The sequence below is a fragment of the Odontesthes bonariensis genome, chromosome 23 (genome assembly GCF_027942865.1).
Source record: "Odontesthes bonariensis isolate fOdoBon6 chromosome 23, fOdoBon6.hap1, whole genome shotgun sequence".
Taxonomy (NCBI): Eukaryota; Metazoa; Chordata; class Actinopteri; order Atheriniformes; family Atherinopsidae; genus Odontesthes; species Odontesthes bonariensis.
Genome location: NC_134528.1, coordinates 26,209,663 through 26,236,457, shown reverse-complemented (window position 1 = coordinate 26,236,457; position 26,795 = coordinate 26,209,663). Strand labels below are relative to the sequence as shown.

The window sequence follows — 26,795 nt, the reverse complement described above, 5'->3', positions numbered from 1 at the left end:
ATGTCTGTCCAACCAAACGAGAACTTTCACGAAAGTAGCGAGATATGAGACTGATTTTTAATTGATTATTAAATTGATTATTAATTTAACATACCGTGATCGCAAGATTTTAACAGTTGTCCTCCTTGGACTGTAACTTAAAACAAGTTAAAATACAGGAAGGTGGTGCCCTTTATTCGAGGTTTAATAGATATATAAATGCCCAATAACGCTACATATTTTTGGAGCCCCGCGCGAGGCGTTTCAAGAGACTGACTTACGTGAAAGAAAGCATAAACATGATATTGGCTGGTTTATTATCTGTGTGTGAGCAATGCAAGCAGTGGCTGTGTCTGTCTTTATAAAACTTAGAATGACTTAAAAGCACTTTATCAGAGTAATCGTGGACGCATGATAACTCTCCAAAACGGGTGCGCAATATTAATTGCACACCGCAGAAGAGCAACGCCAGCCCCCGCTGTCGCTGTTTCCTTCCTGAATAAAGATTGCATGCACAGCGCAAGAACGCTGAATTTAAAGGCCTGGCTGTAGTTGCGAGTTTCCAACACGGTTGATTTGATTTTTATGAGTATCACAAATTCAGCCGCGAGTCCCGGCGAATTTAGTCAACTCAGAGCCTCCTCAAACACAGGAGTTTTGATCCGCTGTAATCTTGCAGCCAGACCTACAAATAAGCATCAAGGTGCTATATTGAAACCCCATGAAGTGGGGGAGCGAGTTTAAACGTAGTTTAACGGAGCGTTGTGACGCTTAAAATAAAGTAATACAGATTACTTATTGAAAGTTAAAGCTGCTGAGCTTAACTCAATGAATCAGAGCCGTTGCTCCTGATAAAATAAATGAATAAAATAAATAAATAAAATACACACGGTCACAAAACGTGATCGCATGAATGACTTAAACAGTCAGTTTTTAAAATACTTACAAGCCCTAACTAAAATAATACACGGCAGTAGTGGACAGACCAATTTTGCTGCAGAAAAATTGAGTTGGTGACTCTATTTGTTGTTATTATCAAAGTTGGGGACTTTTAGAAGAATTCTGAACTGAGACCGCCGTGTCTCAAGCATTGTGAGTTTTGCAAAGCTGTGTTTAAAAGTTTGTGGGCAAACTGCAACATCGCTTGTGCACTGTCTGTGAGAGAAGTTGAACCTCTCATTCCCCAGGGGAAATGAGGCGAATTCACTGAATTCTTGAAAGACTATTGGTGGGCGGTGCCAGAAATCGCCACCAGTGATGTCAACTCCTTACTCCCTTCTCTCAAACCCGGCCACTTGGAGCTTTTGACTTGTGAGCCGCTTCGGATCACATTAAATAAGATTACAAAGAAAAGCTGATCATTTTGCTTGGTACTAACGAATACCTAGCCTGGCTCTCACGCAAGACCCTTCGTGCTTCGTGCATCTTCGTTACACTTCGTGAGCTCGCACGAGGGTCTGGGCGCGCCTTGTTGAGCCCGAAGTCTTCGGTTACCCCATAAACGGGCCCGCCTCTATGCCTAGATCCAATCACAATCGTGGGGCGGGGTGTTAACAGGTATGACGTAGCATCCGGCGTGACAACGAACACATTCAAACACAGTACGACAACAACAATGGCGGCACGGATGCACAGTTGTAGAGCAACTCGGCTCCGCTTTGGCTTTTTGCCATGCCCTTAACGTGGCTAGCGATTCTTCCAGCCTACATATAGAGCGGTGGCATTTCATACACACACGGCATGACCGTTGCTGGACGTCTGTCAACGTCAAACCAAGTTCAGAAAGACGTTCGCTTACGGATTTCTCGTTGGTATTTTTGTCAAAAAGCTTCTTGCTATTTGTGAGGACTCCCTTTATTCGCAGATTTTCACTGCACAGTCGACATCTATCATTTACCCCCATTGCCGGACGATTAGCTGCTGCTAGCTCCTGCTTTGCTCGCTGCTGTTGTGTGTTTTGTTTATTTTCCACCACAGACCGAGAGACTGGTCGCGCTCCAAAGCGTCACGTCCGCTTTCGATATGATTGGTCGAAGTAGTACGTGACACACACATTGAATTCTCCAATCAGGTTCGAGAGGTTTTTGAATACAACCCCCGCCTACTCACAGCAGAGAACAGCTAGGCAACCGACAAAATTCCAGATGGATGAGAAACATCCATCTGCGTGAGAACCAGGTTAACGAATACCAGCTATATTTGAATATTCTTTAATGCATTTGAATTAATTGTTTGACATAAACAATATCACCTTTGGTATTTGGAAACATTAATTGAAGCTAATTTATCTAAAATTTTGTCTTTCACCAAATCAGATTATCTTAACAGGAACTGATTATAAGACACTAAGGCTTAAAGAAAACAACAGCCAAGAGCTTGTATGTTCCCTTTTGTGTTAGCATTAATGTTTTCCCTCTTTTTACCATAACGGTTAATGATAAGCTTCTAAATTAAATGCATTTCTTCCATTTTTGAGTAAAATAACAGTCGTGTTTATTTTAACATCCTTCCTTATTTGTTTCTCAAGTAAACAAATTCAAAAGGAAGAAATTAATTTCAGGTGAACAATCCTTATTCCCAACTACCTTCACATTAACCCAACTATTTTCCCTTGTTCCAAACTCAAAATTATATTCAGAAAGAACCCTTTCTGAGACAAGTGAAAAACCAAGATGATGGACTTAACAAAAAAGTTGATACTGGGTTATGCTTTAAAGAAAAGATGCATTAAAACACCTGAAACAGAGCAGATCAGTTTAAAGCCATCGGCTGAGACAAAAGCTAAAAAGCCCAAAGAAGAATCTCTGACCAAAATGTTAAGTAGTCTAGCCGTGGCGTTCGTTAAACATGCACACCAAGTGATGGTACAAGCCGCTGACAAACTTAAAACTCGGTCACAGAAAAAGCCCCAGTTTCAGGAGGAAACCAAATTCCTCCAACACCAACTTAAAGCCACTGAGAGGGCATCCAGCCAAGCTAATGCCCAAGTAACAGAGTTAACAACACAGGTTGAGAACTCAAACCAACAAATTATTCAACTCAATGAAAACAACAAAAAGCTTGAACAGCTACTTCAAAACTGCCAACAAGAGTTGATTTCAACCCAAGTCCAACTGAAGAAGGTGGACCAAGCACAAAAACAGTCCCAGCAATCTCTACATGTGGTCCTGCAGAAAGTGCAGGATTTAACAGTCAAAGTGCCAACTGATGACAAGCATCTTAATGTTGAGCAGGAACAAATGCAGCTGTTGAAAGAACAGCTAAGCAAAGCTAAGGATGAGCAAAACGCTGCTCATCCACAGCAGGAACACCTATCAGATAAACCAGAAGGTGTTAAGATTGACCTACGTCAGTCTTTGGAGACTGGACATGAACAGGAAACACATGGCTTCCCCCAGGAAGACACAAGGAACCCTTTTCCTGAAGTGAAAACAGCCTACAAGAGCTCAATTATTTCACCCCCGTCTTCAACGACAACAAGTTCTTTCAGATCTGAAAAGATCGTTTATGATCCAGGTAAACCGGATCAATCATTTCCTACTCTAAAACCCCAAGTTCCACAAGCTCCTTATGACGAAGAGCTTGACAAAATTGCTCGCCATGTGCCCAGATTCGAGCCGACTCTTGGGACGCCACATGACACCCGAGCATATTTGGACGACATTGATTTCTACCTGCGAAGGTTTCCAAACGCATCAGTTAACAACAAATTCTACTTGATTAAGGTTACATCTAGCCGCGAAGTCAGTAGATTCATTGAACGTCAACCTGATTACATCCGGAACGACTATACACTCCTCTGCCAAACACTCGAACGCGAGTTTTCAGATGAGCTGACCCCATCTGGCTTAACCGCTGCCATGATGGTTAAACAGGGACGGAATGAGCTGCCTCAGCAGTATTATTACCGTCTCCTCAAAGCTTATCTTGGTTTCAGCAACAAGGTAGGAATGGAGGAAGACATGAGTTTCAAAACTCTTTTCCTTCAAAACCTCCATCCGACTACCAGCTATCACTTAGGAGTTATAGCTAACCCTCACACTGCTACCATTCAGCAGCTACGTGAATGGGCCAGTCTAGGTTTCCAAAAACATAGACAGGCTAAACAGCCAGAACCCATCACCACACAGACCCAGAACCCTGGTTCTTGGTCCCCGGAGTTAGAAGTGGGACAAAGTGGCAGACCTCCAGCAGAGATCCCCCACTGGCCACATTCTCAACGGCCTAAGAAAGGCTCCAAACACAACTATTCCAAACCCTCATGGCCCAGCCATGACCCAACTCACTGCCACAGTGAAAACCACAGTGTCCATTCAAACCCGCAAAAAGACATGTCTTTTCAAAATCAACATGACAAGCAGTTTGCTCGCAACTGCAATTATAGACTTCGGTCTCGCTATAAACCATCACACACTGCATGGTCACAACCATCACCAGATCAGAAAACAACTGAGATGAGCAGAGTCATCGACAAGGACCACATCAAATCTCAGCAATGGTCTAGTGAAATAAGTGCCATCAGTCAAGATGATATTGATAGCCTGAAAAGTCTACTGCTAAAAGAAAAGAAAAAACTTCAGAACCCTGCAATGGCCAACCGTGCTAACAGACTTAGAAATGCTAGCCTGTTCCTGGAGGTAGGACCATAATAACCCCGAATACCAAACCTTTAACCATAGCTAACTCTTAAAGGAAGCAAAGAAGCTTACCCTCAAAATATCACTTACCTAATCACGATAAAACTACTCCGTAGTATCATGATGCCTCAAGATTGAATCCAGGACACCTCAGTGTTCAAAACTTCAATGTTCGGTGTGTTCTGGTTCTCCGCACTGAATGTAGATAAAAGTTATTTTTTGTGGCTAAAACCGAATATAAAACGCCCGAGGCGTGTGTGTGATGTCGTTGGATGACTTTATTGTGCAGTCTGGACCAAGCAAGAAGAGAGAAATGGGCAAACGGGGACCCAAAGCTAAAGCTAACAATAGCGACAGGCTAACACGCTACAGCCCCGGACATGAGTCCGCAGGTGAGGACGAGGATGAAGGCCTGTCAGGTAACCGGCGCAAAGACGAAAGTGACTCAATCGTACTTCAAGTAACTGCCAACATATCCAAGATGCTTGACGACAAACTGAAGCCCCTGAACGAGCTCTCTGGGAAGTTTTATAGTTTAATAGAGCGGATGGACACAGTGGAACAGAGAGTCTCGGACTTGGAAGACGCAGCGGTGAGTGAGTCTCGCATTAGCGCACTAGAAACACAGCTTCAGAGAGCGCTGGAAAGACTGGATAGTTTTGAAAATCAAGGCAGAAGACGAAATGTGCGCATTTTCGGCTTGAAAGATGGATCCGAGGGGGCTTCGCCTGTGGACTTTTTCCAGAAGTGGATACCAGAGGTTCTTGGATTGCAGCACAACATTATTATAGACAGGGCCCATCGCAGCGGGCCACAGACGAGGCTCGCGGGGGCGATGGGACCACGAGCAGTTCTGGTTCGGCTGCATTACTACACTGACGCACAGAAGATTCTTCGGGCTGCCAGGGCAAAAGGCACGGTGGTCACCGCGGCAGGTACAGTGTCATTCTATCAAGATTTCTCCGCTGCAGTGGCAAAGAAGAGACAGGAGTCAGCCGATGCACGCAGAGTGCTCCGAGATGCAGGGATCAAATATGCCTTCCTATATCCAGCTACTGTCAAGATCTTCAATTCCGATGGAACCAGTCTCACTCTCAAGACTACGAAGGAGGTCAATGACTTTGTGCTGAGGCTGCCTGGAGCCAAATAATTGGGACTGCAACGACTTTAACATGTGAAGTAGGTTGAATTTTCGGGGCTGATTATTGTTTCGGTATAATTTGAATATTAGTGAGCCACTGTGTTCATATTTAAGTTAATTCAGTGGGGGGACAACATTCGGGACTCTCCTTTAGTTGTGCTCGAGCGCAGAGTGCACCTAGTACGTTTTCTTTGTACGCAAAGTTTTTTTTTATTTTTATTTTATTTTATTTATTTTTTTCTCATTTCCAATGAGAAGTGTTTTGGACCTAGGCCTGTTGTTTAGGTTTTGCCTGGCTCCTGTTCTATGCTGCAGACTGGTCTATCTGTATTAGGGTTTACTTTAAGTGGAGAATATGGGTGAAATGCATCATATTTTTTGCAAATGACATTTAAGATAATTACTTGGAATATTAAGGGGTCCAATAACGTGATTAAGAAAAAGTCAATTTTGAATTATCTGAAAAAAGAGTCAGTTCATATTGCTTTCTTGCAGGAGACTCATTTAACTGATGAAGAGCATAAGAAATACTGCAGAGAATGGGTGGGGCAAGTATTTTATTCTTCTTATTCTACAAATAAAAGAGGGGTCATAATTCTAATACACAAAAATATCCCATTTACTGCTATCTCCTCCCATAAGGACAAAGAAGGGAGATATATACTAGTCAAAGGGGTGTTGCATGGCGAAAATGTCCTTCTCGGAAATGTATATGCTCCAAACGTGCAGGATGAGGAATTTTATATAACGCTGCTAAAAGAACTGGTAAACATGGAGTGTGATAATGTGATATTGGCGGGGGATTTTAATTGTACAGTTTGTCCAGAATCCGATAGACTCCCCCCACAATCAGTTTTGACCAAAAATTCTAAATTATTGTTGCAGATACTTGCGGATCTTGATTTGGTAGATACTTGGCGCCTTCACAATCCACTGGTGAAACATTTTACTTTTTTTTCAAATCCTCATCTTTCTGCATCCCGTATAGACTACATCTTTATGTCTAAACATATTTGTCAGCTGATTACACAGGTAAACATAGGTATTATAAGTCTCTCAGATCATGCTCCAGTATCTCTCAGTATGCATCCCTTACGGGCTATTGAGCGCTCTAGATCCTGGAGAATGAGCACATTGCTTCTCTTGGACGATAAATTTATTAATCTTTTAGTAGAGCAAACAACATTATTTTTAGAGATTAATGACACTGAAGACAGTGACCCAAGAATCTTATGGGATTGCTATAAGGCTTTCATGAGAGGTATAATCATTTCATTTACAGCTTATGAGAAAAAGCAAAGGCTTGCACAGCAATCAGAACTGGAAAATAACATAAAAAAGTTGGAGAAACATTATTATAATACACAATCACCTGAGACATTAACTGAGCTCAAAGGTACTAGAACAGTTTTAAATAACTTGGTACAACGTAAAGCTGAAAAGGATGTTTTATTTGCCAAACAAAGGCTCTTTGAATCAGCCAATAAACCCAACAGATATTTGGCCAAAATTGCAAAAAATGCCCCCTCAAATACATATATAACTGCCATTAGGGACCACAATAATGTAAGGCATATAGGAAATCGAGAAATTAATAATAATTTTAGGGATTTCTATTCAAATCTTTACAGCTCCGAGATGGACATTTTAAAACTTAATTCTGGCTTCCTTCTGAATGATCTGAAATTTCCCAAATTGTCTGAGGCTCAAGCTAATTTTTTGGAGTCTCCTATATCCCAGTTAGAGATTGACACTGCAATTGCTTCGCTTCAATCTGCGAAAAGTCCTGGCCCAGACGGTTATCCGGTAGAATTTTTCAAGACTATGAAAGGGAAAATTAGCAGTCTTTTGCTTAGAGTTTACAATAGATCCTTTGAAGAAGCCAGGCTTCCAAATTCTATGTACCAGGCCAATATAACACTAATTGCTAAAAAGGGCAAAAATTCGGAACTATGCTCATCATACAGACCTATCAGTCTACTTGGTGTAGATAACAAAATACTTTCAAAAATATTAGCCCTTAGATTGGAGAAAGTAGTGTGCTCAGTAGTGGAAGCTGACCAGACCGGCTTCATTAAGGGTCGTAATTCTTATCACAACACCAGACGTCTGTTTAATATTATTCATTTTTTAAAGTGTAATGAAACGCCAGGGGCAGTGGTTTCTATGGATGCTGAAAAGGCGTTTGATAGAATTGAATGGGAGTACATGTTTGAAATATTGAGAAGATTTGGTTTCGGTCACAATTTTGTGGGTTGGATCAAATTATTATATAAATCTCCAACAGCATCTGTCTTTACTAACGGTCTGCTCTCCTCTCCTATCAAGCTGGGCAGGGGTACAGCTCAGGGCAGCCCCCTGTCGCCATTGTTGTTCGCCCTGGCCATCGAACCACTGGCCATGGCTATCAGGCAAAATCCAAATATTCATGGTGTTGGGATTGGGGAGATAGAACATAAAATACTACTATACGCCGATGATATATTGTTAACATTGACAGAGCCTTCTAATTCTTTACCGGTCCTGATTGGATGCATTAGGGATTTTGGTCTAATATCTGGTTACAAAGTGAATTTTGAAAAGTCAGTTATTATGACCTTATCTGACACGGGAAATGTAGAACCTTTATATGTGAAGCCCTTCCGTTGGGAACCACTGGGATTTACATATCTGGGAGTAAGAGTTACCCCACAGTTAAATCAGTTATACACAGAAAATATAAATGGGACGATCAAGGGTGTTTGTGAAACAATGACAAGGTGGAAGGCTCTTCCAATATCTTTTCTAGGCCGAATTAATCTTATAAAAATGGTTATTCTACCTAAGATACTATATCCTATATCAATGTTGTTTGTTATATTAAAATCTGAGGACATTAAAATAATTAATAAAGCTATGGCAGACTTTATATGGGCAGGAAGAAAACCAAAAATCAAATTGGAGACACTTCAATTGCCTAAAGAATTGGGCGGATGGAACCTACCCAATGTAGAATGTTATGTTCTTTCAGTACAAGCTAGGATTTTAAGTGCGTGGATACATGAAAATTCAGACTCACCATGGCTTAATATTGAACTAGTGCTTTGTAAACCATCATCGCCTGTCAACTTAATTGGCACCAAAATAAATGCACTATCAAGTAGAATTAAAAATAATTTTTTATTAGGCAATGTATTACAGGCATGGGATAAACTTAGAAAACTCTTTAAAGGCAATCGATCATTTCCAATTTTGTCCACACTGGTGGGTAACCCAAACTGCCCTCCACAAACTTTAGGAACAAGTTTTGCAGACTGGCACTCGGCCGGGATCCATAGAGTTTTTGACTTATTCAAACAAGGAGAGTTCAAATCTTTTGAATCTCTCAAGGAACAATATTCTTTGCCAAATAAGGATTTTTATAAATATTTGCAGATAAGGCATTATGTACAACAAAAAAATAAATCTCTTAAGTTTACACCAGATTCATATCACTTAGAAATTTTCCTGATCAATAATAAAGAACATAAACACTTTATTTCTAAATTTTATTCAGAAATATACTCCCTCAGTGTGGATAAACTTTCTTGGTTGAGGAAATCATGGGGAGTGCTATTTAAATGTGAAATAAGTGTACAGGTTTGGGACAGAATTCTTGCTTTACCATCTAACATCTCAATTTGCAACAAGTTTAAAGAATTGCAGTACAATATTATGCATTATGTTTACATTTCTCCAAACATTTTCAGTAAATATAATGTGGGTATGTCACCAAATTGTCAAAAATGTAAAGTTCACGTGGGTACAAGGTACCATTGTCTTTGGGAATGCGTTTACATTCAGACATTTTGGAACAAAGTGTGCTCTGATATAAGTAAAGCAATAGGACAACAAGTGATTGAAAATCCAATTATGTGTTTGCTTGGTCACATCCCTGTTTCAATTGAAAAAAATGAGAAGGTGGTTCAATCACTATTAATGCTAGCTAGGAAAAGTATAATGTTGAAGTGGGTGGGGGAAGACCCTCCATCTATTTCTGTATGGAAGTCCTTGATTGTCGACCTTATGACCATGCTGAAGCTTGGACACTTTATTGATGGCAAAACTCAGTTATTTATAGACACTTGGAGGAAACCTCTGGAAGCAATGGGAGTTGAATGCAATGGAGACCTAAATGGGCAACCACTTTGGACCTGATCTGCTTTACTTGGACGCTGTGTTACCACTATAACCATTGTATCTCTGACCAGTCCGCATTGGTTATTGTATTTGTTTTTTTGTTTGTTTGTTTGTTTGTTTTTTGTTATTATAAACGACTGTAAAAGTCGATAAATAAATAAAAAAAAAAAAAAAAAAAAACTTCAATGTTCAAGTCTATCATTATCTGGTGACACACTCAACTTACCTTATTTCACCCATGTGACATCTACAAATGGGGGAAACTGGTCTATAACTGAATTAAAAGCAAAATTAGTAGTGAAATACTGACAACAGCTTTCTCCATGGATCCTTATAGTTAGAATATCACTTGTTACTGCTGTACAGTGAAGCCCTGTCCAGGACCGCCGCCGCGACAAATATGTTACACATTACTGTTCGTATAAAGTCCTGCGAATATGCTCACACTCAGGTAGTAAACGTGCTCATTTCCTAACTATTAAGAAATACCACATCCTAGATCATGACTCTGACAATGAGTAAAATTTCTCCCCTAACATTGATTTTTTTTTCCAAAAGAAATCTGCATGCTTTTACTAGGATTTTCCATTTGAAATTATATAGGCTTAGAAACCTTTACTTATGAACATTATCTTTAGCTATTAGACATTTACTACGTAGGTTAAGTAAGCTTAACCAAATTACGTTTATAACCATTGTAGTTTTCTAGCCATTGTTGTGTCAGAATTGTATTAGGCTGTCTCGAGACACCCACCATAACCCTCTTGAAAGTCCTAGCAACCACCAGGCTCGGACCCACTGGACTTCTTCACCTGCGATTCGGATCAGCCACGAGTTCAGATCCGATTCGAATGGGGGAATGTAGCAGTCACAGTGGCCCTCATTTATCAAGCCGTCGTAGAAAGCATCGTAGATATGAGCGGAGAACTCGTCGTACGCAGAGGCTCAAGTGAGATTTACAGAACATGCGTACCACACCAATCCCATCGTAAGACCGAGCGGCTGTTGATAAATCCGGCGGCTGAAATCCATCGTAATGATCCTAACCACGCCTTCTACAAAAGGGGGTTGAGAGGCCGCACCTCTAGAGTTTGCGACATGGATTGACGAAAGGCGGCAAAGAAACGCTGCCAACAGCGTTGACAGCTGGAACGGCTGTCAACAGCGTTGGCGATGTAAATCGCAGACCGGACGAGTTATGTATTTTCCCCTACTGTGATGGTCAATAAAATGTGATAAACTCCAGATTAAATTAAATCTTTCTCCAGTAAGATCAGGAAGAAGTGGTCCAATATGAAATTGGCCAAAAAAGAAGGTCGCAGCTCTCTGACGCAGCATGTCACAAACGGGGGGGGGGGGGGGGGGGTGGAGGATCCAGGTTTGGATTTGAGTGCCTTGGAGGAGATGGTGGTTGGCGTGATCGGAGCTACGTCCTCATCAGGCGTGCCAGGGAAACTTGACACTGATGCGCCCATGTCAGAGCTCGAGAATGGTAAGAATGACTGCACACCCAAGACGTTTAAATAAAACAGTTGCTTTAATTTTCAACACAAATGAGGTTCCTAATCAAACTAATATTTTTCATTCACAGATGAATCCGAAGTGGCATCCGGGCAACCTGACCCGCGCAACGAATACGCGGCCCGTCAACATCCGAAGCGTCTGCCTGCCTCTGCCTCTGCCCCCAGGTCTCCAGCGTCACACCGGCCAGCCGTGTTAACCACAGAGGTCCTAGAAAGACAAACAGAGATCGTGAAGTGGATGATGGCTTTAACACACACCATGCAATCTATCGACAGTACATTGAAAGACATAAATGAAACACTGAAGTCACAGAATAAATGCTGAAAGAAATCGTTGTTCTCCTTTTTTTCCTTGAATAACAGAATGCTTACCGAAAGTCAGAATCGCTGAATAAGTTCCTCTCTCCTCCTGAGCGCTCTTGGCTGTGCAGGCTGGTGGAAGGGATCTCTGGGTACGGGGTCCTCTGGATGTACATCTGGAAATGGCACTCCATTTTTTTGGGCAATGTTATGGAGATCCCCGCATGAAATAATAATATTGCATACCTTTTCGGGCGGATAGGGTTCCCCCCGCAGCCGAGAGACAGATCCAGCTTTAGGAGCCCTGTACACCTCTCCACAGTGGCACGCGTGCGCGAATGCGCAGTGTTAAAGCGCCTCTCTTGTTCGGTGTGAGGGTGCACGGTTGAATAATGAGCCATCACTCTTCCAATTACGGAGTTGTACTTGTTTAATTTATTTAATTTGCGTTTATGTTTATATTTATGTTGAAGTCAAATAAAACATGGGCCTTCTTTAAAGTGATAAGTCTGTAATTTTAACCAAGGGATTTGTTGCGACTCCTGAGCACGCACTAGTGACGCTGCTGTATTGCAGTCACCGCAAGTCAAAATGGAAAACTGCGTACACGGCCTCAGACCTGTCGTGGCGATTTCATCTTTCCTGCGCTCACGATGGATTTGATAAATGCCAACCTTTGCGCAGAAAAGAACGTACACACGACCTACGCACGTTTTTCGTCTTACGCAAGTTTGATAAATGAGGGCCAGTGTGTGGATTAAGAGTTCTTCAATCTCTGACGATACCAACATTCCTATCGGGGATGTTTACGTATGTGGATAAAAAACAGATATTCATTTTCTTTCCACAAAGGAAAAAGAGACATAAACTGCCTAATTTACAACAACCTTCGGCCCTTTAAAAGCTTTTGGGAGTGGAAATAAGCAACACACACTTGCCATAAAATTGGAATAAGCTCAAATTAACAAAGCACCCTTCTTTTGGAAAGTGGGAGGCTTGCCGATTTTATCTGGACCATAAATTGAAGTTGACACTTTAACACCCTTTTCCACCAGAGAACCGACCAGATGGCTACACACGAACTGAGAATACTTCACTAAGACTCACTTTTAGTCGAATCTTAAAACTATATTAAATGTGTTTGATAACCGTATACAATTTCTTTCAGGTTTCCAGCTTGATCACAAGACGCATATAGAGACAATTTGTACGATTCTGGCTTAAATATTGACGTTGTAATCCTGGCTGCTCAGGTTCTGCTAGGGGGCGGATAATTGAGCTAGCTACACTAGGTGGCTCCACACTAGCTAAAGGGACCTGGCTCGCTATCGGTTGATTTTCAACAGTGCAGAGCCGAGCTTCCAATTCAGATAACCTCGCCTCCAAAACTACAAAAAGACTACATTTGTTACATGTACCATTATCGCTAAAGGAGGCAGAGGAGTAACTAAACATCTGACACACGGAGCAGGTGAAAGCAGGAGATGAAGGGAGAGAACTGGTAGCTTCTAACTGTACATTTGTGATATTGTGTAATATAGAAACAATTTTCTTGTCTCGTTGGATTTGCTGATTTGCTGATTGGAGTAGTATCCTAACCTGGCTAACCTAGCTGAAAGCATAAGATAACGTTTAGCCTTTGTTACTCGCCTCGTTCCGTTTGGGATAAACATGCAGCTCATGCGTTTTTGAAGCGGTTTTCTTTGTACCAGGTTCAGATTTGATGACATAAATAAATGCACTGCATTGTGTGTGCTATCAATGTGTTGGTTTGGGAGGATGAAAGCCTGATCTTTTCATGTTTTTCTTTCCAGCAGACGGGTCATCCTACAAATCATTGCCGATTGGACCACAACATGTACCCCGATTTTTTTGTTATCCCTTGTATAATAAATCTCTTCATACCAATATCCGTTCCAGTCGTTCATATGATGTTGATGTGATAATCATGCTCACAAACCTTTTGTCCTTAATTTCTTTTATTAGGCTACTCACATTACAGACTGGTAAGGCAGCTTATTTTCAGAAATAGTGCAAATAACAGCTTAAAGTGTGTGGTGCAAATATGGACAATAAACAGTATGAATATAAACAATATGAACATAAACGGGCAACAGTGCAATCATCGAGAACGAGATGGTGGGGTGACCGGAGCAGAAACAGCGAAGGTGCATGGAACATCGGAGGTGCTGGGCTCAGTGATCTTCTGGGGGAACAAGACACAAGATGACATTATAGCATGCACTTTCATCCATTGTAAAAAATTTAAAAAAGGTGTTTCAGAATGCGGTAGTGGCGGCTGTGTGTACAATAGGTGCATGGCGCATCAACTCACCTTAAAGTTTGTCTATCATGCGCTCAAACAGAGCTAAAAAGCGCTCAGTTTTCTGCTCCGTCACCTCGTGGCGCTTCTGCTCCTTCAGGCTCTCCTTTATCAGGTAATCCATTATGGGATTGGATTTCCTACTTCTTTTTGGGGATGGAGATGACTTTAGAAACCGATCTTTGTTTTCGACGCGCAACCTGATCAGGCTCTTTGTTTGTGCTTGAGTCCCTGTGAATCAGTCACGTATATGAATACTTGTGATAATAGGTAGCGAAATGACGCTCAAATGACGCTCAAAAGGAATTTCTCTATGGTTAACCAACTACATTGCTTGTAAACACTCGAGTTACAATTTCAAAAACGTTGTTTTACGACTTTCGCAGCACCTTCACATGCATTGACTGATTACTCCATGTAAATAGCGACTTTTCCCATGTGCGTTTATAGCAGAAAACAACTACACATTGCCACCATGTTAAACTCACACAATACACCAGTTATCACAACCTAAAACGGTTAAAACAGTTAAATTATGGCAAAAAAATAGAGGAACTTACATTTGTGTGGTGCTCTCTTTGCTGCTTCTGCCATGTTTGAAAACACTCGAGTTCTCCCGGTAGTCGCGTTGTTCTCTGGGAAATATATCATACCCCTTCGAACAGAGTCTGCCTGGCCGAAGCCCTCCGTTTGAAGGGCTACAAAGCCCCTCCCCTTACCCCTACGCCTCGGCCTTAACGAGATTTGGGACACCCCTACCCTTGCACGTGAACGCGCAAAACGGAGGGGAAGGGGTAAGGGGTAGGGCCAAGGGGTGAAATGGGATTGGGCCAAAATCTTATATAGTGATGAAAATTAAAGGTGTTCAGCAACAAAATAAGACAGAGGGAGATGCTGGCTATGGGCCCTAACAGAGGAACTATGCCTACATAATTAGATTTATGTTTGATGAATTCAAACAGTCTTTAATTGCAGGTGTTAAGGGCTGTATATGCATAAACTTTGAATAAAACACTGTGCATTCATTTTGCAAGAAGAGCATGCTGCATTAAGAAGGTTAGAATAATAAGCATCTATTTAAAATGCCATAGTTACAGAACTGATTTCAGTCGGTGAATATTCAGTGCATAGATTTTCTGCCTACAGTCATAAAGAGTTGAAGATCCCCACCAGCACCCACCTCAATATTCCCTTACCAGTTTTACAAACGTTCACCAGAAACAGCTGTGATTAAAACCTCTACTACATTTTTGTCTTTATTGACCTTTTCCTTAAAACCTCTGTTGCATCCTTGGCAGAATATACACTTTAAATAATCATTCATGTTTTACAGAGTGGTTAAAAACTCATTTTCTTGTGATGTAACAAATTCTGAAATATTTTTTTCTAATTTACTATAAATCTTAATATATTAGAAATTGTATTCATTTATTTGCTGTCAAGTTAATTGCCATTGTAGTTAGTCCCCTTGCTTAAAAATTTGCTTTGTTCTCATTGCCTTCAAGCTACTTCTGTGCCCTCACTGTTGCTCACAAAACAACCTCGCCATAACATTAAAACAACTGACCGGTTTTAGGTCTATCAAGGCCTTGGGTCCTGAAATTTATGTGAATGTAAATTTGATAGCTGTCGGCCCCACCTGCCCATTGGAGTGTTTCAATGCAAAAACCTGGGTGGAACTGCTAATGAAATTTGTAAGATTTAAGTAGGAGAAAAAGTTTTAAAAGTTGGTTTGTCATTTAAAGCAGAATTAAGTGCAATGGAAAATAGTTTTAAATAACAACCATTGAAAAACAACAGATGTGTGTTAAGTGATGATTAAACTTAAGAAACACATGAATGAAGAAAGAAAAGAAAAATAATAAAGAAATTACATTTAAAATTGTTATGTTTTCTACAATTCTTAGATACATAATGTTAATGGATGGAGAAACGTGTCTAAGTATTCTAGATTTTTGAAGATATGGCAAACATTGAAGCTACATTAGGATGTAATCCTTATGGAAATAACCACATATTATTTGGTGGTGACTCACCTAATCTAACACCTCTGGTTAGCAGAAACTCTGGGGGTTTCTGCTTAGTTTTACAACGTATCTCTAAGATATTCCCCACTTCCTTGGAAACATCTTATCCATCATGATGTACAGTATGTTAACACACTCACCCCAAGCATGTATCAGAGAAACCATCCTGCTGTGAGGAAGCAACAAACTAAAAAAAAGAGATCCTTCTATCTACCCCAGGGGAATGAATCATTTTCATATCATGCAAGGGAGATGGGGATTTACACAAGGCTGCCAGGAGCACCATTAATCCCCACTATAACAGCAGGCAGCAATGTAGTGTTCAATCCAAAATGTGAAAAAAAGAAGCAAAAAATGTGTTTCAGACTCATGCTTTTATGTTCCCAGATTATCTCACCTTGCTCTCTCTCTCCCTAATTTTTAATCTATAAATGGCAGTAATCCACTGATTTTCCTCAAATAATGCAGTCGTTTTACCCAATGCTGTGTTGGATTCATTATGTTATTACAGAGAGTTGACTATCTAGAAAACATTTTAGTGCAGTAAACCTGTTGGCTAAATTACACTTTCAATTACATTCATACACATCTAATAAATACACCATAATACACTATGCACATGTACATGTGAAGTCCATTAGAATATTGCATTATTAAAAAAAGGTAGGGAGCCAAAAAAAGAGTGAATAGTCAATTAAGTTAAGCTCAACTAACAGCCAACAAACTACCGACACAGCCACTGTTTAACTCCAACTTTGAACTCAGAATTGATACAGTGGCATAATCATAGTGGAACATCCTAATATTTGCAGTTCTTAGCAGTAAATTTCATGCATTGTTTTTGTCATAGGACTGTGTGGTGGTGTCACATCAGTGCTCAATGGAATCTTTACTTCAGATTTCCACCAAAATTAGTAATTTATGTTATGTTATTTAAAAAGGTAAGAGCTATTTACATTGGCCAGGTTTACATGCACAGCAATATTCTGCTCCTGACCAAAAGTATGACAAGTTACATGAGATACTGATAGGGCACTCCATTCATATATCTGACAACATGTTACATAAACATGGGCGGCCGTCGCCCAGTGGTTAGAGTGGGTCGTCCAATGGCGGTTTGATTCCCACTCTCGCCACTCAAAAAAAAAAGATTGGTGAAACTGACAGCTGGAGGGGTGTCAGTCCACCTCCTTGTCACGGTCAAGATGCCCTTGAGCAAGGCACCGTAACCCCATGCTCCCCGGGCGCTGTGAATGGCAGTGTATGGCATCTGTCTCTATGAGAGTGTGACCCTGTGCATGTGCATGTATGTATCAACAGGTGCCAACCGGGATGGGTTAAAAGCGGAGGACAAATTTCATGGCAATAAATCTAATCTTAATCTTAAACATAATGTGATCGTGATCAGGGACTTCCGGTATGGTGTGGTAGAGAGGAGCAGCATGGCATCATCTCTCCCCCGTTCAGTACTAAGTAACTTATCTTTCACCAGCTGAACCAGCATAAAATTATCAAACTGTGTGCTTAACTCTACTTCGCAATGCCGAAGTCTGCAAAACATCAAAAAGTTGATCGGCCCTGGGATACGGATGAAGATCATGTCATCGAGTGAGGTTAACGCTAACACCGAGCATGCTGCTAACGCTAAAAGCTCATATCTGAGTTTTCTACTGAAGAACTGCTTAAACACATTGCCACTGTCGTTGCCGAAGAAGGCAAGCGGACACAAGCTATGATCCAACAGGTCTTCACAAGCTTCGAATCGTTACTGGAGGAAAAAGTTGACGGCATGCTGAAGCGCATTGATGAGGTCACGGCAGCTGCCGACTCCCTCACTGCACATCAGACCGAATACGAGAACCGTGTCTCCGCCTTGGAGGACGACGTTACACCGCTGAAGAGGAAACTGACCGCGATGGAGAAAGTAAATGCCGAGCTGACAACTAAAATCACTGATCTGGAGGGTTGCTCCCGACGAGACAATATTAGGATCTTAAACCTCAAGGAGTCGACTGAAGGTAGTGACCCGGTTCGTTTCTTTGAAGGGTTCATTCCCAAGGTGCTGGAGCTCCCGGTCCAATCCATTACAATCGACCGCACACACAGAAGTCTCGGGCCGCCTTTGGAAGGTCGCCCTCGCCCTGTCATTGTCAAGATCCATCGTTCCAGAGATGTCTTCATGATATTGTCTGCAGCAAGACGCAAAGGAACCATCCAACATGACGACCAGTCTATTCGCTTCACTCCAGATATCCCTCCGTTGGTCCGGTCTGCATGCAGAGCTTTCAACCCTGTCCGCGCCGAGCTTATTAAGCGGAATATCCGCTTCCAGATGATCTTCCCTGCTGTGCTGTCATTCAAGGTAAACAGGGTACAGAAGTCATACAAGGACGCAATGAGGATGCAAAGTCATTTTTGGGCGGTAACATGTGATCTGTGACTTTCCCGTTATCTGCTTTTCATTGTACTGCTGGCAGCTGGTGAGCTAGACATTTAATTTCAGTGCCCTGCTCCCCACTATGCAGCCTTCTGAACGGGGGTGTTGTCCACCTTTTTGTTTGTTTGTTTAATTAAGGAAGCCTTTTCATTTCCAAGCTAGATAAAGTGGGTTCGAAGTTTTGTTGGATACTAGCTTATTTTCCTTCCATAGGAGTTATAGACAGGGGTGTTCTTGTCTTCTCCTTGCTTTGTGTTTATATTTGTATTGTTCAGATGTTTGTGAGTTTTTGCAGGTCCAGAGGTTCTTCTCTCCCCCGTTGCTTCCCCTGTCTGAGATTTTTATCCATAGCCTTCAACTATGCTGCCCTTCTTTTGCCTCTGTTTTTACTTTGTAATGGGTGATGGTTTTCAGTTGAAAGTCTTGAGCCTCAATATAAGAGGTTTAAATAATCCAGTAAAAAGAGTTGCTATTTTTGACCTCCTTCGCAAACAAGGAACCCATTTTGCTATGCTACAAGAAACTCATATGGTTAGACGGGACGTGAACCGTTTATCTAATAGATTTTTCTGTATTCTTGCTCATTCTTCTGCCACCAATAAAACTAAAGGTGTAGCAATTATCTGCCGTCACAATCTGCACTTTAAATTGCTGTATACTTGTCTGACAATAAAGGCAGAATAACTATTGCCAAAATTCATATAGAAAATACTGACATTGCTCTAGTATCGCTTTATGCTCCTAGGTCCGTGTATATTTTGGTAATTGGATTTTCCCTTTATGAATGGGAATTAAAAAACAAAAAACGCTGCATTTTTCTTTCCTTTTCGTGTTTTAATTAGACTTTAAAAAATGAAATTCAAAGTCGACAAGAACGAAAAAAACAGACCAAAAACAAGCATTATTCATATTCTCGCACCGGAAGTCAGACAGGAGCGCATGGTCCGGGACAGAAGGATAGTTCTAGCCTTATGGCGATGACGGCAGCTACGACTCCGAGAGTAACAGATATTTTTATAATGAACAAAGTTGTATTACATAATGCTCATCCAATACACCAAGAACATTTAACTGAGGACACACATGCATTAATTGACTAGTCTTTCTCATTTTGTGTTTTAGAGTTGATGACAGAGCCACTCTTCACGCAGTGTTGCCAAAACCTCATTGGCTGCAAAACTTGTGTGGAGGAGTGGCATAGTAACTCAGACACCTGTGCAAAATGTAGGGGAAGTGTTGAAGGAAACAGCATGTTTGAAGTTAAGGGCCTATCAGAGGCACTGTCTGTCCTGAGGTCTCTTTTTGAAGAGGAATATTATGTATTTGTTTACTAGGAAACAGGCAGGTAACAGAGTGTTTTTTGTTTTGTTTTATTCTTTTTAAATTGGGTCAGAGTTCATACGCCCACTGCCACCAGTTCCACTCATTTACATTCTTCTTACAGTTCTAACACAATTTATTGCACCGAGTTGTGGTGAGAAAGAGAAGCGCCTCTTTGTATGGTGTGAAATCATTGTTGACTGCTCTAGACACTAGTTCAGAAATGTCAGAATATTGTTCTGCAAACTGGTTCTCAGCCATTAGTTTGTCTTCTTCTGTTAAAAATGGATAAAGGTAGATTGTGGTGTCAGGGTGGATCCCAGCTGCTGTCTGTAGAGTTCTGCTGCTTCAGCTGAGTGAGGCAACAGCTCCTGTGGGATTTTTTTGGGACACCCACTGCCAGCCAAGTCATTTGGTGTTCCTTTTCCTGTAAAATAAAGACATACTGTTGACATTGAGACTTGTGTGTGTCTTTTTTTAATTCTGTTGTAATTCTTTTAATGTTTGCAATACTGGTTATTTTACCTGGAATTCGATGAGCATTCCAAGACTCTACCACTCTTGTAAGACCCATCTGGCACAGCTGACCAGTCAGGCAGGACACACAGTATTTGACAAGGCTGTCATCCATGTCAAGTAATTCCTGGTCCACCAACTGCAGAAGGGCTTTCTTCAGGGGGTAGTTGACACGACTATTTATCTCCGGCCAGATTCGTTCAACTGTGTGATTCTGAATGTGAGGCAAAAACATATTAATTTATTCCAATGGTCAAATGAAAAAAAATGTCTTTTACAGTACATTTTGCAGAATTCTCAGTAACTCAACCAAATCTGCAAACTTGCCAGAAAAGTGTTCTGCTTATCATAAAAGTTGGAAAGCATGGCAATTCTGAAAAAGAAGATTGCATGCTGCTAAAACAAATTATTGTATTGAAATAACAAACAATACAAAATATTAACAAATCATTTCAACAGGGATAGCCACAGTGTGTGTTGGTGAAGCAACTATAGAAACTACTGAAGTGTACCCTTGTGGAGGGAGTTTGCAAGTAAGGTCTTCTCTCCTGATCGTAGCAATGAGATGACAGCAGCTCCTGAATGAAGAGTGTCAAATAAAATTCCTTCCCATGATCCACGCGGACCTGGTCCCACATCCCATTAGCTAGTATTGCAGGCCTATTGGATGAAAAACTTGGTTTTAATTTGAGCAAAGCTTTTCAAATTTAACCATTCAAAATCAGTTCTTCTCTTTAAAATATAAATGATTCAGTTATAAAGTAACTGTTAAGCTGAGAGCATATTGTCACATTCGCCTATGTGGGATACTATTTCCAATGGTAGTATAAGAGTCTGTCAGGTATAGGGGACTACTCAGCCTTTCTTAGTAGGGCATCCAAAATCACATAGTCTAGAATAGTGCATATCACAATCTTGATACCATATTGATATATTCGCCAGCATCCGGCTTGGCTCACATAAATGATAGAATGCTGTTACATGTCCACAAATTACATGCTGTTACCTGAAAACATCTTCATAGATGGCAAGGTTATTTTTTATGGCCATGGTGGAGTGACCAACAATCTTTTTGCTATAGCCGTCAATGGCTACAACATGTGTAAACCCGAACATTGATAACTTTTCATTCTGGTCCATATGAACCTTCTGTCCCATGTAGTCTGCTAGGTATGGTATGGGGTTGAGGTTGCGAGAATCCTAAAAGAAGACAAAAATAATGTGACAATTCCACAAACGTAGGCTTCAACACTATCCTCAACAGATCCGGACACAGTACGCCTACAACTTCCTTACTTGAGTCAGTACTACTGTGTGTTAAAAGTATTTCTGAAAGGTTTCATGCTTGGTTGTTTAACTTACAGGTTCAGTCTGGATGTGGCCAATGGACTCTTTGGACTCTTTTTTTTAGCCAATGGACTATTTTACTGTTGAATAACCTTGAGAGAGGAGGATGTAATGATATGTTTAATGGATGTGTGGAATGGATTTATGTTAAGCATCCATGTCTACTTTTATGGCCATTGGCCCACCTCAGAGAAAGGAGGCTGTAATGATATTATATGACCACTGGGCGGCAGGGTGGGGTTGCTGCATTGGAGGGAGGCAGGATGACCTTACACTTATGGGCTATGCGCACTATAATCACTGATCCATGAATTGATTTCTCATCATTGAAAACAAGTGCATGTGTTAGTAATTGTGATGGTTATGAAGTAGCCTAGGCTTGCACTGAAGTAGCCTACGCCAGTAGATAAGTGACACACCTCTACCTGAAACATCTTGAATTTGTATAGCCTACCTGGCGTCTTGCTTCATTGTAAGGTCGGTGTATAGTTCTAAGCACTGATCCTATACGTGTCACTACAGCATGTACCCCTTTCACGGCGAGGTACCCCTTCATCATCCTCCTACCAAATGTTGGTCCCGTCTAAAAAACAACAAATAGGCCTATGCTTTTACCATTCCAAAACCGAAATAAATTGCTTTTCACATGCACACACATAGGCCTATCAAAGAAGAAAAGGTCAGTTTTCATACCTCGTCTATGACTTTTGCCACCTCCAACTCCAGATGTTCCTCGGGCAACCCCCTCAAGTTTACCCCGTTTTCAGCACAGAATTTTCGCACATTTCAAGCTGAAAATCCTCTTCCGCCCGCGCCTTCCACTGAAATGCGCACAGAGATTTCTGACGATGCCTTGTTTTGCCAATTCTAGAATAATTTCTGAGTAGGGCTCCAAAGACATTATTCTTGCTTTATTACAGTCTGAATGGCGACTTCCGGTGTGAGAATAATGCTTGTTTTTGGTCCGTTTTTTCGTTCTTGTCGACTTTGAATTTCATTTTTTAAATTGACTCTTTTGGGCTTTCACATGCGCGAGCGTACAACTAACCGGTGAGTTACATGCTGTTTATAAAGTTGTTTTGTAACGTCCCCATGCCAGTAATGTGAGAACCATGCATATGGTTTTGATGGTAAGGCTTGTGACTTTATCGTCGGGTGGTTTATAAAGTGGTGTGACGTTTCTGCAGTGTGCAAGTTGTTGTTTTACGTGGAAGGGTTAGCGCTTGCCCCTAGCCACCACGTATTAGCCTCGCATGACAGGCTGTGCGAACAGCGCGATCTCCACACAGGGAGCGCAGATTTGCACCTGTCTGTGTCCTACTATCAGTATTTGACAACCTCTAGCAATGGAAATGCGCTTAAAATGCCCCGGAGTTCCCCTTTAAGTTAGTCATAGGTGCTGATTTTAATGCTGTATTGGATCACTCATTGGATAGATCTAGTCATTCTGAGAACAAAGAACCAAAACAGAGTTCAGATGCCTTGCGCTCTTGGTCAGATAACGTTGGGGTGGTGGATTTATGTGTGTGATGCACCCTACTTCCAGAGATTTTACCCACCTTTCAGCAAGACACAAGTCCTTTTTGCATATTGATTTTATTTTGAGGCTTGTTTCAAAAAATTATGGAGGTCACTCTCTTGCCAGTCACTCTTTCAAATCACAAGGCTGTAGTTGCTCTTGCTTTGATTCGCTCCACCCCATTGCGAGCTCCTAAATGGCGCTTTAACACTACCTTAGTTTGTGACGAATCATTTAGAACTCAGTTTATGGCTCAACTTAGTGAATTCATCAATATAAACAAGGGGTCAGTCAGTGACCCAAGAATACTCTGGGCTTTATTAGAAATAATGTTACACTGTATGCATCAAATTTAAGAAAAGCCTGCTCTTCCAGGCTGACTCAGCTGGAACGCAAACTTTCAACGTTGGATAACTTATTACAACAAAATTTTGATGATCAGATTGCATTACAGTATGACCTGGTGAAAAAAGACATTAAAGCTGCGGTCGGCAACTTTTTTTTAGTCATATTAGCTTGAACTGTCATGGGATTCTGGAAGTAGAATTTTAAATAGGCTGTTTAGTAAAAATAACGAAATCTGTAGCTCCCTCTGAAGCCTGTAATCATGCTTGCAAAAATCGAGCGCTCCCGGCTGTTTTTAACCAATCAAGTTAGGGTGGAGGAATCCTACCTGTCAATCACAGCTTGTGCACACGCTGCTGAGCGTGAGTCTGCCCCAGCTTGTGTGCGCTCACACTGGTGTGAACTCACGTGCACAACCTTGTCCACAGAGGGGGAGGGGTTTGGGGGGCGATTCGGAGCTTGTTAGAGGTTGGGGGAGGGACCTGAAAGTTGTATCAGTTAGAATTTTCCGACTTTCGCAATTTTGAAAACCTGCCGACTGCAGCTTTAATGCTATTCTCAAACAGCGTGCTGAATTCTTGATTCATAGAACACGCCAAACACATTATTTTAATGAAGCTAGACCCAGCCATTTACTCTAGCTGAGGCTGAAGGCTAATGAACATTTTGCTGACATCTCCTCCATTAGATCAGAAGACGGGCATATGCTAACAGAACCCTCTGGAATCAATGTTTCTTTTCATAGTTTCTATGCTGACTTGTACAGCTCAGAGGTTTCTCACCACAAAGATGCATGTAACAAATTCTTGAGTTTCATTCAACTACCTAAAATGACAGAAAATGGCTCCCAAAGTTTAAACGACCCTATCATGTTAAACGAGCTTAAGGCTGCTGCTGATGACATGCACAAGGGGCCTCATGTACAAAGGTTGTGTACGCACAAAATAGTGGCGTACGCACCTTTTCACTTCAACGATCAGATGTATCAAGAGCGAAATGACCGTGGAAATGTGCGGTGCCTCAGGTCAACTTCAGGGCTGGCGTACGCACTTTTCTACAGCTGTTGATTCTTTGGCGACACCTAAGGTGATGTTGGGAAACTGTTATAATAAATAAATGTGAAAACAATTAGTCCGCAGTGATGTGCACATTTGAGATACATGAACAATTAGTACTGATGAACAATTAACACACCCATGTGTCTGCAGTTACACGAGTGGATATAAAAGCATCGCAAAGTGGTGCAATGCATACCATTAAAAACAATGGCTGCTTTAGCGGTATTAGAAGACTTTGCAAATGGTGCAATTCGAAGAAAGCGCGTGTTCACAAGACAGAGGATTTGCTGGCACATGATGGCGACTCATTAGCCGTTTTGAGGGAAATCCTCCTAGAACTGTGCGCAGAGCTGTGCCGGCGTTGGAGCGGAAAAAGCAAGGAGCCATGCGCTGCCAGTGCTCACAGGTGATGTGCACACTGGGGTTCCGAGCAACCGGAGCATTCCAGAGGGAGCTGGCCAACCGATTAGGGACTGTGCTAGTCTACCCTGAGCCGAGCCATGCCAGCCGTGTGGGACAGAATTATCGGCATCTCAGCCAGGTATATCAAATTCCCATACAATGCAGTTGAACAGGCCAACATTAAAGCTCAATTTGAAGCGAGAGCCGGTTTTGTAATCGGAGCTATCGATTGCACACACATTGCTATAAAAACGCAATCACATGATGAATTTGTATGTTAACAGGAAAAATTTTCATTCGAGCGATGTACAGATCATATGTGATGAGTAAATGCAATTAACCAACAGTGTGGCGAGGTGCCCTGGTTCGACGCATGATTCATACATTCTGAGTAACAGCATCGTTGGGAACAGACTACAAGGTGGCACTGTGCGTGATGGTTGGCTTCTTGGTGAGTAACTTTATTGTGTAATTGTCCTAATATTACTCCCCGTGACGTGCATTGAGTATGTGCTGGATGTACGTTGGAGGGCATTTGGGTTTGAGCGTACGCCATGTTTCAGTAGGAAATCCACGCAAGTCTTTGAACATGAGGCCCCTGGCCTGTACGGGGTCTCCCCAGAAGTTAAGACAACTTTCTGGTATAGTCTGGGACCCTTGTTTCTTGATATGATTCAGGCCTCCTTGGAGAGGGGTGCTTTCTCCAGAGATGTGAATGTATCGTGTGCTGTGTAGACCGTGCAGACCAAGCAGTCCCCTGCTTCTGAGCAGTAAACACCGTAACATGCGCAGCTGATACGATCCCAGTGATACGAGTGGAGAGAAAATAGCGCCAAGCGATTGTGAGGTCTGACTTTTTCCTGGAGAACAATTTTGTGATGCAAATGTATAACTCTTTTGAACACATATTGTTTTGAGAAGCAAAACGCTTTATTTTTGCGACCCAGTCCGACTAGCCAGACTACCTTCGTCAAAGCCAAAACGAGGCCGGAACTCGGCTCACAGGACGCAGCAGGGGGTAAGAAAATGGTCATAAATGATATTACTAATATGGGATGTTATATTGCTTCATGTCAAAAGAGGCGAACTATCCCTTTAAATTGGCAATTGTTTCAATGGATTATGTTTGGCAAGGTGGTTAATACTACATTTGTGATGGGGAAAAATTTAGAAAACATTTTCAGTTTACTTTGACTTCAATGATACTATGTACTATAGATCATTAGATCCTCAAATTTTACATCGAAAGGTGTCATTCTTAAACTGTTCTTGCTCTTGCAACCTTTCCCAGCTTTTATTGCTGTCCCCCCTTTCTGAATAATGTTGCTAAAATCAAATTCAAAATTACGACTAGAGAATTTTTTTTTTTAAAAACCTTGTTTTTTTTTCTGATATTTCGTATATTTAAGGATTTTATAATCTATTTATTTTTTGAGAAGTAGTTCAGTATCGTATGGGAGTTGAGACAGAGATTCAGGTTTTAGAGGTCATCATCAAATTACAACCCAATTAATGAAAATAGTAGACCTGCAAATGAATAGAAACCGACTGGTGGATGTTGTAAGTCTGAAGTATTCAAGTCAACAGGGGTCTGACAGGTGAATGGGATGTGGAGCCTCATTTTTCCAGATTTAAATTGTAACATGAAAAACAATATAAAACTCAAGCCTGAAAGAAATCTTCTATGTAAAGAATTTGTTTTTACTGTGTGCTGAACACTTTGAAGGACAGCCTGGGTATTCTGACAACAACCTTGAGATAAG

At 41.3% G+C, this 26,795-nt stretch overlaps 1 pseudogene; it reads right to left on the bottom strand.

The window, feature by feature from the left end:
- Positions 1–19,971: 19,971 nt before the first annotated feature.
- Positions 19,972–22,494, bottom strand: LOC142373737 (uncharacterized; annotated as a pseudogene).
- Positions 22,495–26,795: the final 4,301 nt, after the last annotated feature.